A 13,691-nucleotide genomic window follows, 5' to 3' on the forward strand; every position below is an offset into this window, starting at 1 on the left:
ATGTGTGATACTTAGTAACATATTTTGACATGGTTGTTGGTTTTTCTTTCGAAAAAAATTACTGCTTTGAAAGAAGAGGAAGTACTGTGTTGGTCTTGCGAACAAAATTGAGGATAACATTAGAATGCTTCTGCTGGGTGCTGCATCTCTGAGATGAGTCAAATCTGTGTGTTGCCATGGGAATCATGGTTTGGAGATGCTGGTTTGAAAGCATGGACAAGCCCTTATGTAATATTCATGACCTCTAGCACAGCTGCCATTGTAGTTTACAGAGGAACTGCTAGGAGGCCATGACTTTAAAAAGCAGTGTTCTTGTGCATGAAAACAATGTTCTCACCGCAGCTGGCAAGGAAGTCATCTCCAGGTGTAGACACAGTCTTGACTGCAAGACAACCCATACATAGCAGGAGCAGGGAGCGAATAAAACAAAGTGTGGCCCAGTTGCCATCAGTTCATCTGCTCTACTGAAGTTAATCAGTTAAAACATTATGATGTGACAACATGGATGAAACCGGAGGACATTATGCTGAGTAAGCCAATCACAGAAGGACAAACACTGTATGATCCCACTCACCTGAGGTACACAAAGTAGTCAAACTGACAGGAGGAGAGAGTAGAGTGATGGTTGGCAGGGGCTGGGAGAGGAAGAAATGGGAGTTGCTTTTCAATAGACAAAGTTTCAGTTACACAAGATGAATGAGTTCTAGAGCTCTGCTGTACAGCATCCGCCTCTAGTTAGCAATACTGTCCTGTACACTTAAAATTTTGTTGAAAGAGTAGATCTTCTGTTAAATGTTCTTACTACAATAAAAAAAAATTATGAAGTTGAAATTCAACAATGAAGAAAATTACATAGTGATTGTATGACTAGTGAAGTTAATTGCCACAAGTTTGGAGTATGGCTAATACATCTTTCAACTTAGAAGCTGAATTCCACATGCTACATTTTGCACCCAGGTGCAAAGAAAAGTCAAGAGAAAAAAAACAAACAGTTTGTATTCGAAGAATAAGAGTATTTTATTGGCACTAATTTGATCATGTGATTTTCATATACCAAAGTTAGACAGTTTCTCGGATTCATACCACATCATCATATGACCCAGTGTCTTGTAGGTTTGACTTTCAAAGTCTCTGGTTGAGTGGCATGTTTGTTTGTCCATGACTGCTGTAAGTCCCGAGTTAAGTGACACAGCTGCATAGAACTTTTAAATATCTTTCAATCCAGCATAGATCAAAATATTGATCCTAAATCAAACCAGGTTTATGTTAGTTGTCATACAGACTAAAAAGTACATAGTTATAAATATGTAGAAGATGAAAGAAAATGAGAATTTAAAACAGGAAAAAAATAATTGAAGGGCTGTTTCCTATGTTTAATGAACACAGTTTATTTACATCCATTTTTTTTCCTTAAAATTAGGTCAATATCTTAAATCTTTGATGTATGCAAATGAGTTATACTAGGGTAAGTGGGACTGTGAATATGTTCTGAAAGACAGAAGGACTAGGATTTAATTTTACTTTGTATTGAAATCATGCTTTGGTAGATCTGGTTTATTAATTCCAATATCCTTGAAGAAGAAATGCAAAGCAGGATTGTAGATGGCTCATTCATAAGTTTAGTTTGATCTCTTCCCCTCCACCATGGCTTTATACCATCATGCCTTTTTAGGACCTACTTCCAAAGGAAACCTTGAAGTTTAAAAATACATGAATTTTTCATTTAATTTTAGACAGTTTAAAACACTTTGCACATTCATTTTGAAAGGAGCAAAAGTTTTATACATTTGTTTTGTAATCATCATAGCATCTCTCAAACAGAAAGATTTGCTAAGTGGGTGCTTTATTTCACCCCACAGATCACATGAAATAAGTCTGTGCAAATGCCTGGAATAAACTTCAGCAGTGCTTTCACAGCCTGGCCCTCTGTCTCTATGAACTACATGATCCATGAATTGCCTTAAGACTGTGTCTATGAAATAAGGTGATTGACACGTAGTGAAACTAGAGACACTGTCTTTTGAAATTAAGTGACCTACAAAAGGTTATATAACCAGGCACTCTGTGCTTTCAATAAAACCCAGTACTTTTCAGTACACTTTGTTATGGTTTCTCTCAAACTGGTATCCTTCCAATGAACAGATTCTATAGCAATTGTGAGGCAAATAAATATCAACTGACATGACCTTGTGTTTTCATTTGGCGTTTTCTGATCCCAGACATGCTTTGGTCCTGTTCAGTTTTGCCATACTTTGCAAATCTTGCCTTATTTAAGCAGGTCTTTTTGATTCTGCCTTAAAGACAAGCAGTATGTGAATTTAATTTATTCCCACATTGATCCTTAAAAAAAACCACACAGCTTTATTGAGATATAATTCACTCATTGAAAACATACAACTCATTGCTCTTTAGGATAGTCACAGAGTTGTTCAATCATCACTACAATCAATCCTAGAGCATTGTCATTGTCCCCCAAAGAAATCTCATGTTCTAAATTAGCAGTCAATCCCCATTCTTCCGAACTCCTCAGCCCTAGGCAACCACTATTCAACTTTCAGTCTCTATAGATGTGTCTGCTCTGGATATTCCATATAAATGGAATCATATAGTAGGTGGTCTGTTGTAACTGGCTACTTTCACTGACATAATGTTTTCACTGTTTATCTATGCTATAATATGTATCAGTACACCATTCCTTTTTATTGCCAAATAATATTCCATTGTAAGAAATATATCACATTTCATTTATTTATCAGTTGGAGCATGTCTGGATTGTTTCCACGTTTTGATTGCTAGTAATAATGCTGTTATAAACGTTTGTGTACAAGTTTTTGTGTGCACATGTTTTCGTTTCTTGTATGTGTGTGTCTAGGAGTGAAGTTGCTGGTTCATCTGATCATCTTTTTTAAATTGAAAGAATATTTTTTTTCACTCCCTCATTCCTCCAGAATGATCCTTTCTGCCCTGTATGCAGAGACTCTGAGATGGGGACTCTGGATGTGGAAGGGATTGGCGTAGAGATCAAATAGGATGAGTGCGGTATTCTTTGTAGAATAGGTTAACATTAAACTTGAAGTCAATTCTCCTCTCATCAGTGAAGGTCTGCTATATTAAAGAAATTGTATTAGTCACACTTGATGAATAAAAGAACTGCAAAGCCAGAGCCACAAAGAAGAAACAGGCAGATCTTTTGTCTACTTTGCAAAGCTTCTACTGTTTGTTTAGGGAGAAGAATTTGGCCTCACAGCACGCTAATTAGAGGTAGACCAGAAGTACCTTAGGGGAGGCGAGAGGTCTATGAGCACCAGAGGGAAAGAGTGCACCCTGCTGGCAGGAACAGAAAATCCTTCTTGGAGGAGGTGGTGACAGAACCACAGGGTGGACAGTTGAAGTTGAGCCTGTGAAGTAGAAAGTGGGGAGTGGAGAAGAGGAAAATGCTTCTAAGGTCTAATAAGTCATGTAAGTAAAGGTCAACATAAGGAAATGCTTGGCAGCAAGAAAACATGGAAACTTCCAGAGAAAGGTTACTTTTTTGAGATCTTGCCAACCCGAAAATGTCTTTATTCTAACCTCACATTTAATTAATCGTTTGGCTGGGTAGAGTATTCATGGATGAAAAACATGTTCCTTCAGAATGTTAAAGACTTTTTTTGTCGTCTTTTAGCTTCCAGCACTGTTGGTATACTTGCCGATGTCATTTGGTCTTTGAGTGTGGTTTTTAAATTTTCTTTAATATACCGAGAAGTATTCTTCCTTTTGTATTTCGAACTTTTGCCTTGGTGTGGGTCTTATTATTTATTGTGCCTGGCTTCTCACACACATGTTCATTGTAAAGGGCCAGTCACTTTGGTTCTAGAAAGTGACTTTCTTTCTTTTTTTGATAATTTTTTCCATTGTGTTTCCCTCTTTTTCTGGTTCTCTAGTTTGTCAGACGTTTGATTAGAGCTTCTTCTTTCCTCACTCTTTCCCTACTTCTCCCTCTCTTTTTATTCTACTATCTGAATTTTTCTCCACTTATCTTCCAACCTACTTAGTAAGATTTTTATCTTTGAAAATATCTAATACTCAAAAGCTTTCTTCTTGTATCCCTCTGTGTAGCTTCCTGTTCTTATTCCATGGGTGTAATGTCTTCTCTTTTATCTCTCTTTTTTATAAATTTTTCTGTACTGCCACTGTTTTTAAAACTTTTAAAATTTGATCGTATTTTTACGTATTGGAGACTTTCTTGATTTCTGGATGTCCGTTCATAATTAAGAGCAAAGCATTGTAAAGCCAACTGGACGCTCTGAGTGCCATGGCAAAGCTTCTTGACTGTTGGTCTTTTATAGGGTAATTGGTTGGGAGGAGGGAGTGTCTTTTCTTTCAGTCTTGTCAGTGTCCTAGAGATTAGTCCCCAGTCTCCTGCTTTTTACATTCTCAGTCTTTCTACTCCGTTAATTAACCACCATCTGTCATTTTCTCTGTTTGACATTTTTGTCTAATCTCTTCGCATTTCTGGTCTTTATATATGTGGGTTTATAGTTTTTCAAACAAGTATTATTTCAGGAGGAAGCATATGTGCTGTTGACCATGTTTTATTTCCCATATTTATCAATAAACATACTATAAATGAGAAAAAAATGTTTCTCGTAATGAGACATGGGGAGAATCCTACCCAATTGGAAATATTCAACTACTCAGAGTCTTTTCTGAAGAAAGAAGAAACATGAATGTGTTTATTCACTTTCAACCCAAAGCTGAATTTTTTATTTCAAAAAATGTTAAACATATTTTTTAAAATGGGTCTGATTGAGAAAATTCTGTGCAAGGTCTGAGAGAAGTACATATTGCTGCCTATATTGCACACTTTCTTCAACCCAGAAGTTTTACTATTGGAAAGAATCTAAAGAACCTGTGGCAGGTATTAAACCAGACAGCTGCTCATAGGAAAAAACAAACAAACCAAAAAACAACATTTCATTGGTAAAAGACAACTCTAGCAGAGAGATCTCCTAATAGAAAACACAAAACATGGCAGACATTCTCAGAGAAATATTTTAGGGTAACATGTTTCCCTTCAATGATGCTGTCTTTCATTTTTGCATTGAAAAGTTGTCAATTCTTGTCTGCTTATAGCAATTAGCTTCCAAATAGAATTAGAAAACTGGTTAAATATGTCTAACTTCCAGCAACATGGATTAGTTTATTGTTCATTAGCTTAGATTGCATTAGCTTAGATTGCAATTTTTCTATCTGTAAGAAATCAAAGGTGTGTGAAAGTCCCCTGGACCTGGGTTAGCTTCTACATTTACTCATAAGTATGATTGGGTAGGTACGGTCATATCCACTGGTGCTGTAATTCTTCCACTCATCTCCAGTGTTAGTTGACAGTAATGGTAATAACAACAATAATAGCAACACTTATTGCATGATTACTGCTCACTCTAGACAATTTGAAAGACATAAAATGAAAAAGCAAAGCTTTGTGGCCTTATAGCATTTTGAAATACGTCTGAGCACTCATGATCATGCAGTCGTACCTATAGCATTGATTCCTGTACTCTCTTTTACGTCAGGTAAATCCTCATTCATTCTCTGCTAGCTTTTGCCACAGAACAAACTGCACTCAGTTTAGTGGCTTAAAGTTACCACCATTTTTACTTAGGTTACAAATCTCTTCCATGCACCACTGGCCAGCTGGCAGGTGAGCTGGTGACCAGGTGATGTGGGACGGCGTCTTGCATGTGTCTGCAGGTTGGCAGCTGTCAGCTTGGGTGCCTCATTCTCCTTTGGGTGATCTCTCATTGCCCAGGGGACTGGCTGGCTTGCTGTCATGCTGGTCTCAGGGTTACAAGCATAGCAAGAGAGAACAGGCCCCAGACGGCTATATTCAAGTCTCTGCTTGTGTCGTGTGTGCTAATGTCCTGTTGCTCAAAGCAAACCGAGTGGCTAAACCTAAAGTCAGGGTGGATGGGAGCCACCAAGGGCGTAGATTCTGGGATTTGTTGCAGCCATTTTCTGAGAACAGTCTCCTCTCTTACCTCTTTGGAAGAAGAAATGTCTCCTTACCTTTTAAAATAAACAACCCTGTCTTTCCTCCTATCCCATCTGTACCTTCTTGTTAGTGCCATCCTTAGTTATACCAGGCTTTATGCTGCCCCCTGCTTCCATTTCTTTAATTTCTTACCCACTTCCTTGAAACTGATTCCTGATTCTTATCTCTCTACTGATGGTCTCTGATGACCTTCTAATCAAGTCCCCTGACCTCTTATTTAGCATTCCCTTGACTTCTCTGTAAGCCTCACTTTGTTTATTTTCTCCACTAAGTCAATTTTGTCTCACAGGTGCTGACTACGACATAAGCCTGTTTTTACTACTTCTCCGGTTGTTCCTTTTCAATCTCTTCTGCAGCTGCTTCTAGTTCCCCCCAATGAAGCATGAAAGTCTGTCCAACCCACTGTTTAGACTCTGGCCTCCTGGCTTTTATTGCTTTAGGCATGCCATTGATTTTGAAACTGATGAGTTCTTCAGCAGTCGTGCAGAGGCCAAGGGGAGCCCAGCAGCGTATGTTCTGTGTATTTCTGTGTTTCTCCCAGATTCAGCCACAACAGCTCTCTCCATTCATTCGACATATTGGGACTTCTGTAAGTTATTCTTTGAATATAGAGCTTCACCTCCATAGTGTTTTAAGCCACTGCCATCTTCCCCTTTACTATCTTACCCTTCTCACTTTGTCTGCACCTCTGCCCATGACCTATTTCCCTGTTGTCGGTCTCTCACATTTTCCCCTTTTTGGCATCACTTTCAGTTCTGCCACCCGTTGAAAATCAAGCTCCCCATTTTCTCCTTGAATCCCTTTCCTTTCTGCATCCCTATTTCTGTCAATGTTGAGTTCATCCTCCTAAGCTTACAGCCTTACTCCAAGAGTTGGCAGATGTTTTCTATAAAGGGTCAGATTGGAAATACTTCAGGTGTCACTGGTTATGTGCATTCTGTCACAACTCCTCAACTCAGGGAAACCTGGATTAGGATTCCATCTCTGCTGCAGACTGGCTGCTGGATCTTTTGACAAGTCATGTGTGAAGCTCCATCGTGGTTCTGAGAATACTTTGTATGAGCAGGCACGTGTCAAACTCAGGGTTCCTAGTCAGGGCACTGGGCTCGGTACAAGCAACTGGAACACACAACTCATGCCCTCAAGTTCAGTGTCTAATGGGAGTTGGTCTCAGAAGTTATAAAACCACTGTTTTCATTCCCCTTTAGTTGTGCATGCTCACCATACCTTATTACATGTGGTCGGTATTGTGTTTGAGGTATTTGTTTCTAACTCAGTGGTGAGTGCTGTATGCCAGGTCTGTAATGTCCACTGCGGCTCCTGACCTGAGTGGGACATGACTGACGTTGACTCTGTCACTTGATCTTCACAGCAGCTCATTTCATTGGGTCAGATTGCATCCCCATCCATTCCTGTGACTAAGGCACATGTGCTGTCTCCTGAACTAGACTTTGCCCCTTGAGAGTAAAGGCGTGCTCTGAACTCCTTAATCTCACTGGTCCAGATTCCTGCCTCAGTTATCAAGAGAGAGTTAATGCACTTTCTTGCTTTTCTCACCTGCTGTCTTAGTAACACTTGAGAATTTTAGGAATAAAATTACATATTCTTTATTTCCTTATGGTTATTTTTATCTCTGCAATCTACCTATGAATAAGTCTTAAGTTTCCATTGGGTAGGAGTTACATGTTTTAAAGAGAACCTGATATTCTATTTCAAGGCTCCCTTACAGTGGACTTAGGGTTTTTATTAATGGAGTTCTAGAAGGCTGAGGCTTGCCCCCATTTAAAACTGCACTCTTATGTAAGAACCCTTCTAAGGACTGTTAACATAATACAGACTTCTGGCTATTTCAAAACCATAAATGGATGGGGGAGAATTATTATAAACTTTGCAGCTCAAGTTTTTTATTTTTTTATTTTTTAGATTGGTGAAACTGATACATCGTTATTGTATCATTCTAAACACAGCTATAAATACATGATTCTCCCCCTCCTTTTTCTCTACCAGATATGAATGGGGAACAACACAAATCCCTTACACATAGCTTAGCATAGTCCACTTCTCTCTGCTCTTGAGTTTTAGCCCCACCAGCAGTTAAATGACAGATGTTGAAAACTGTGAAAGAACGGAATTCATTCAGTTAGCAAACTTTTAATGAGTGGTATTGTGGAGCTGAGGGCTAAAGGAAGGGAAATCAAAGATGTGTTAGATGTGGTTGTTCCCTCAAGAAACTCACGGTCTAACGATGATGCCAGAAATGTGTGATGTGTGTCGCTGACTGACTGAGAATAATGTGGTAAGTGTTGGAGTCGCAGCCACGTGAGCCAAATGCTGTAGGAATAGAGAGCTGGTGGAGCCCCACACTGCCGGGGTGGGAGAGGACTGGAAGACCAGAAGGAGGACAATTGACATTAGAGATGCCCCCACTGATATGTGAGTGTCTCTGGGGGCAGAGCCTGTGCTAATCAGTAGTGTGCTTTTCTAAGGTTAACAAGATTGATTTCTAGCAGAAGCATTCAACTAAGGCTATTATTTTGGTTTAATTTTGTTTAAATCTCAATTCCAGTTGACCTAGTAACACAAATCATACTGATATATATATTTTTTACCCTCCACCACTTTTAAGTGTGCAGCTCAGTAGTGTTAACTATGTTCACGTTGTCGAGTGACAGATCTCTAGAACTTTTCCATCCTATAAAATTGAAACTGTGTATTTTCCCCTCCTCCCCAGCCCCTGGCAGCCACCATTCTAGTTTCTGTTTCCATGATTTTGACTACTCTGGGTACCCCAAATAAATGAAATCATACAGTATTTATCCTTTTGTGATGGGTTTATTTTACTAAGCATAATGTCATCAGAGCTCATCCCTGTTGTAGCATGTGACAGAATTTCCTTCTTTTTAAAGACTGAATAAGATTCTGTTGTGTAGCAATACCGCATTTTCTTTATCCACTCATCTGCTGATGGACACTGGGGCTGCTTCCACCTCTTGGCGATTGTGAATAATGCTGTAAAATATTTTTTATCTTGGATTTATTTTATTGATCCTGTTAAGTTGTACCGTCAGCAAGTAGTAATTATAGCTTTTGCTTGTACAGTGTCTCAGTGTTTAACTTCCCATTGATTTACTTTGCTTGATCCTTGCAACTACTTAGTGCGGAAGGGGGAGGGAATAGAGTTATGCCATTTCATGAATGAGGACATTGATGGTGGGTATGGAGGGATCTTGCCCAAGGTTACTGAGCTCTTAAGTGGAAAAATTAGGACAAGGATCCAGGCTTCCGTCTGGTAGGATTCCGTTCTTAGGTTCATTCACCTAATCAATGATCCCCTCTTAGATGTAAACTGAGAATGCACTCGTGCTGTCTTTGTTTCATGTTGTAGAAGGATTAAAGGAACAAAACATTTGTTCTTTTCCTTAATGAAAAGGGGGGGGGCAAGGCAATTATTAAAACAATTTCAAAAGTGAAAATATAATTTCTGTTATTTTTTTGCTATTGAGTCTAGATAGTACAACGAGAATTTACAAACGAAATTCTCCCCCCACACACACATTTTTAGTTAGTTTATAGTCTTTACACTACAGATTTGGAATGAGTATGTTTTCACATTTTAACATTATTTCAACAATAATTTTGAACTTAAATTTCTTGAACCTAATAAGTTATTAAAGGAGGAGTTTTCATGATGTACGTGTGCACTGTATTCTTAGTTAAAGGAAACTATACATGAAATAGGCCTGAAAATATTTGAATATGGTCTTCTTGTAGAGAATAGGAAAAATAATCAAATATCTAGTGTTGACATAAGAAACGTCCAAACCTGTAGAGAAGTTTAATGAGTTTATTTGAGCCTAACTGACAACAATTGCCAGGAAGCAAAATCACAACGCATTAAGAAAATGCTCCGGAGAATGGCAGTTTTGCAGCTTATTTTATACATTAGAATGAATGGAGGAGACATAGGGAGGGTTACCATTGGTGGTAGATTAAAAGGGTGGGAGAAAGCGATATGGGGAAATCTCTAGGATTGGGTAAAAAGTAAAACAGAGGGACACATACTTCTTTACATTGATGGGTACAGGATAGTTAATAAACATTTACAGCACATAGAGATGGTTTTCGGGGAACAAGATAACAATGAGGGATTCTGTGGTCTCGAGCTCTGGTGGGTAAGTTGTGCCCTGAGGGGTCCAGAAAAAGGGATTACTCTGACATTCCAAGTGTATGTTATCTTAGATGCAAAAACAAAACAAAACAAAACAAAAAAACAATACACAGGCTCACTTAAGGTAAAAATTGACCTTTTTCAAGGAAGCTACAGGCCAAGGATGTGACTACTTGCCATGACCCACTTTGAAGAATTTTTATGTTCAGACCATCCTATGTGATTACTTTCGGTCTCTGAGTTTTTAGGGCTTGCCATGCCAGCCTCCCCTGAGCTTGTCAGGTTTAGTATGTGGCCCCTTTTTCATCCACACTAGAAAATAGGTTGTATGAAGAATGTGGAAGAAACAGTTTAAGTAGAATGAGGGAAAGAAGATTGAAATTACAGTGAAACTATTTGAAAAGAAATTTCGTAAGTATTGTCTGTTCCTAAGGGGAAAACAAATGAAAGGAACGGTCTAAAAGTTATATCAGCCAAAAAGCAAAGTTAGATGTTATAATTGACTAGAGAGAGATGAGAAGATGATGTAAAGGCTAGAAAACTGTTTTAGTGATGGTTTTAAAGAAATTTATGTGGCTTAAAAAGGTGTTTTATTTTAATTAAATCCTGTCTTGAAGAAGGGAGATGAATTGTACAATTAGCTGTCAACGTTATTTATGTTGTAATGATTCCCTAGTTCTTTCTAGGGAAAGTTCGAAGAGTTCTTTCCACTGATATTTGCAGAACTATCGGCCATTGCTCTAAAAAAACAAACAAACAAAGTGTTCTTGAAGATATGAGGCTAAATACTATATTTGCCCTACCCTCCCAAGACTGGGCCAGGAAGTGTGTTTGGCAGGATCTTGGTGAAAAATGTGAGCAATCAGGTAAGTCTTCCAGTCTTTCAGCTTTCTAGAGTTACTCCCTGGATTTTAAACAATATAACTCTTCCTTTTGTCATCTTTGGGGAACTATAGTTATCCTTGCATGAAATACTTATTGGACCAATTGTAACCTTACATTTGAGGCAACCTGCATTCTTTACAGACGAAAGTCAAGTTACAAGTTTGTTTACATAACAACTCAATGTCACACACATTCACACAGACTTACAGCAGATCTGTGGCATATAGTATACTAAGTTGTCTGAAGCATATGATGGACGCACAATGGAGTAGAGAAATCCTTTGAATAGATAAAAATCTCCACATAATAAATTAATGTGTTCAACACAACTATGTTCGGGTGTGCTAGGAAATATAAGACTGATCTCCAGGAGTTCAGTCGAAGAGGACATGTGGTAATGTACCATTTTATTCAACTTTTCACTTTAAGTTGAGAGAGAGGAGTTGATCACACTGAGACCCAGGTCCTACAGTACCACGGACTGTGCAATAATGTTTACGAAATGCCATATGTGTTGTATCACTTTTATGCTACATAGTCTGCCCCTGAGTTGGCATTTCAGAGGTGGCAGTTAAGTCAGTATCCTCTTATCCAAGTGATCTAAGTGACCTAAAGTCAGCTAATGGGATGTATCCCAACCCTAAATATTTTATTTAAGCTTTATACATTGATACGTGTACACTCCATTCCTTACCTTTTGCTACAAACTAAGGTCTATTCTTGGAGTGTCAGTCATCTAATTGATATTTCACCTATATCTATATAACCACCTTCAGTCTAGAATTTAGTTTAACATACATTTGAGTTTGACCCTATCCAAAGGTATTTGGGTTCCAGAAAATACAAGAAGAACTGAAAAGGATTTTTAATTTTACTGAAAAGGCTTTTTAATTTTAACTGTCATGTTTATACCTCAAAATAATACTTTAAATTTCTCCTAAATAGCTTAGTTTTACAAAACATGAACCTTTTGTTTCTAGACTTATACTTTTGTTAATTGTCTTGGTAAAATGATAAAGCAGGAATTTGGGGAAATGTAATATCTTGAAAAGAAAGGATTTTCGCCCTAAAAATTCATATGTATGTAAAAATGTTTTTATATTAGTAAAGGTCAGTCAACTCTTGTTAACTCCAGCCCAAGGAAAACTATCAATTCAAGTTAAGACAAATAAGTACCTTATAATCTTAGATCTTGAAATAATTTTTTATATTTCCCTGAAATATTCGGAGGGTACCAAAAAAATGTATATATATTTTAAGAAAGGAAAACTGTATTAAACTTGTAATACTCAATATATACCAATAACAAAAGATGAATACAAGTCACGTTTGACTTCTGCAATTGCAAGAGGTGCTCAAAGTGGTTACCATCAGCGTCTAGACACTTCTGATTGTGGCAAACTACTGCTTGAGCAACGGTAACCAAAGTGTCCACTTGTGTACATTTTTTTGGCACCCCCGGTGTATGCTATTTCCTTCTGAAAAACAGTCATTGTAATGTCACCAATATGGAACCCTTTTCCTTAAGGATTTTTTTTTTTTTCCAGTGGTGGTTCTCCATCTTTAGTGGGTCATGAATGCCTTTGAATATATGATGAAATCTGTGAGCCTTCTCCAGGGAAATACCTTACATCCACATAGCTTGGCTATTATTTCCAGGGTCTTCACAGACTCCTGAAACAAATCCATATACCATAAAAGTTTACAAAGTACAAGAATCTTTAAGAATCCCAGCCTTCCTCCAATTAGAATAGCTGATGTCTAAAGAACTGTGGGACAGTTCTCAAAACACTGCATTCTCCTTTGTTGTCAGATACTTGAGGTTACCACATGCATTCTTCTTGGAGTTCTCATTTTAGCTATAGTGTTTAGTCTAGTGTAGAAGCAGGGGTTGGGCAAATACATAATACTTGAAATACTTTCCTGTGCTATAGAGCTGTGAAGGGTGTTCTAGTTTAAACAGTTGTCAGTGCCCAGCGATTTCAATGTTTTGTTTTGTTTTGTTTTTTGGATTGTTCAATGGCCTGTGAGAAAGCAAACAAAACTGAAAGATCCTTTCAAGTTTGGCAGACAGTGGGGAGCTAATCTTTCTGTGGTTTGGCCTGGCTGTGGCCTGTGTTGGTTTACTAGTCTGTGAGCTTCTGAGTTGCTTTATTTTGTTTTAACTCCCATAAAATACGATCCACATATGTACTCCCATTTATTCTTGCCTCGATTACCTGTTTGATTTGGATGACCAGGAGCTGACTAGCTATAGGGAAGGATCCTGCCTACAGGTTGCAGAACACGAAGGTTGTATGTTGCCTAATTGTCCTTTGTCCCTGGATTAGACAGAAACCTCCTGCCATCTTTCTCACGTCCTAGAAAAATGAATGAACTATTAAATGTTCCCAGCAGCAGGACATTTTCCTGCCCAAAGGTTTAGGATTCCATTCAGATATTCCCTACCACTCAGTAGCCCTGCTTTACGGCCTGGCCTGGTCCGTTGCTGTGCCCCACCAGCCCTCCCTCTGTCTTTACTTGTCACCTCCCACCCCCACACATCATGTCCATGCTTCTTACCTCCCTTATGATACCATATCAAGTTAGGTGTGTCTCTCCCCA

General features: G+C 38.4%; 1 protein-coding gene across 8 annotated transcripts in view; it reads left to right on the forward strand.

Annotated features, from left to right (window-relative positions):
- The window catches only part of CACNB2 (calcium voltage-gated channel auxiliary subunit beta 2), a 327,268-nt gene that overhangs the window by 217,072 nt on the left and 96,505 nt on the right, over positions 1-13,691 (forward strand). The gene's annotated exons all lie outside the window — the stretch shown is intronic.

The sequence above is a fragment of the Rhinolophus sinicus genome, linkage group LG02 (assembly GCF_036562045.2).
Source record: "Rhinolophus sinicus isolate RSC01 linkage group LG02, ASM3656204v1, whole genome shotgun sequence".
NCBI lineage: Eukaryota > Metazoa > Chordata > Mammalia > Chiroptera > Rhinolophidae > Rhinolophus > Rhinolophus sinicus.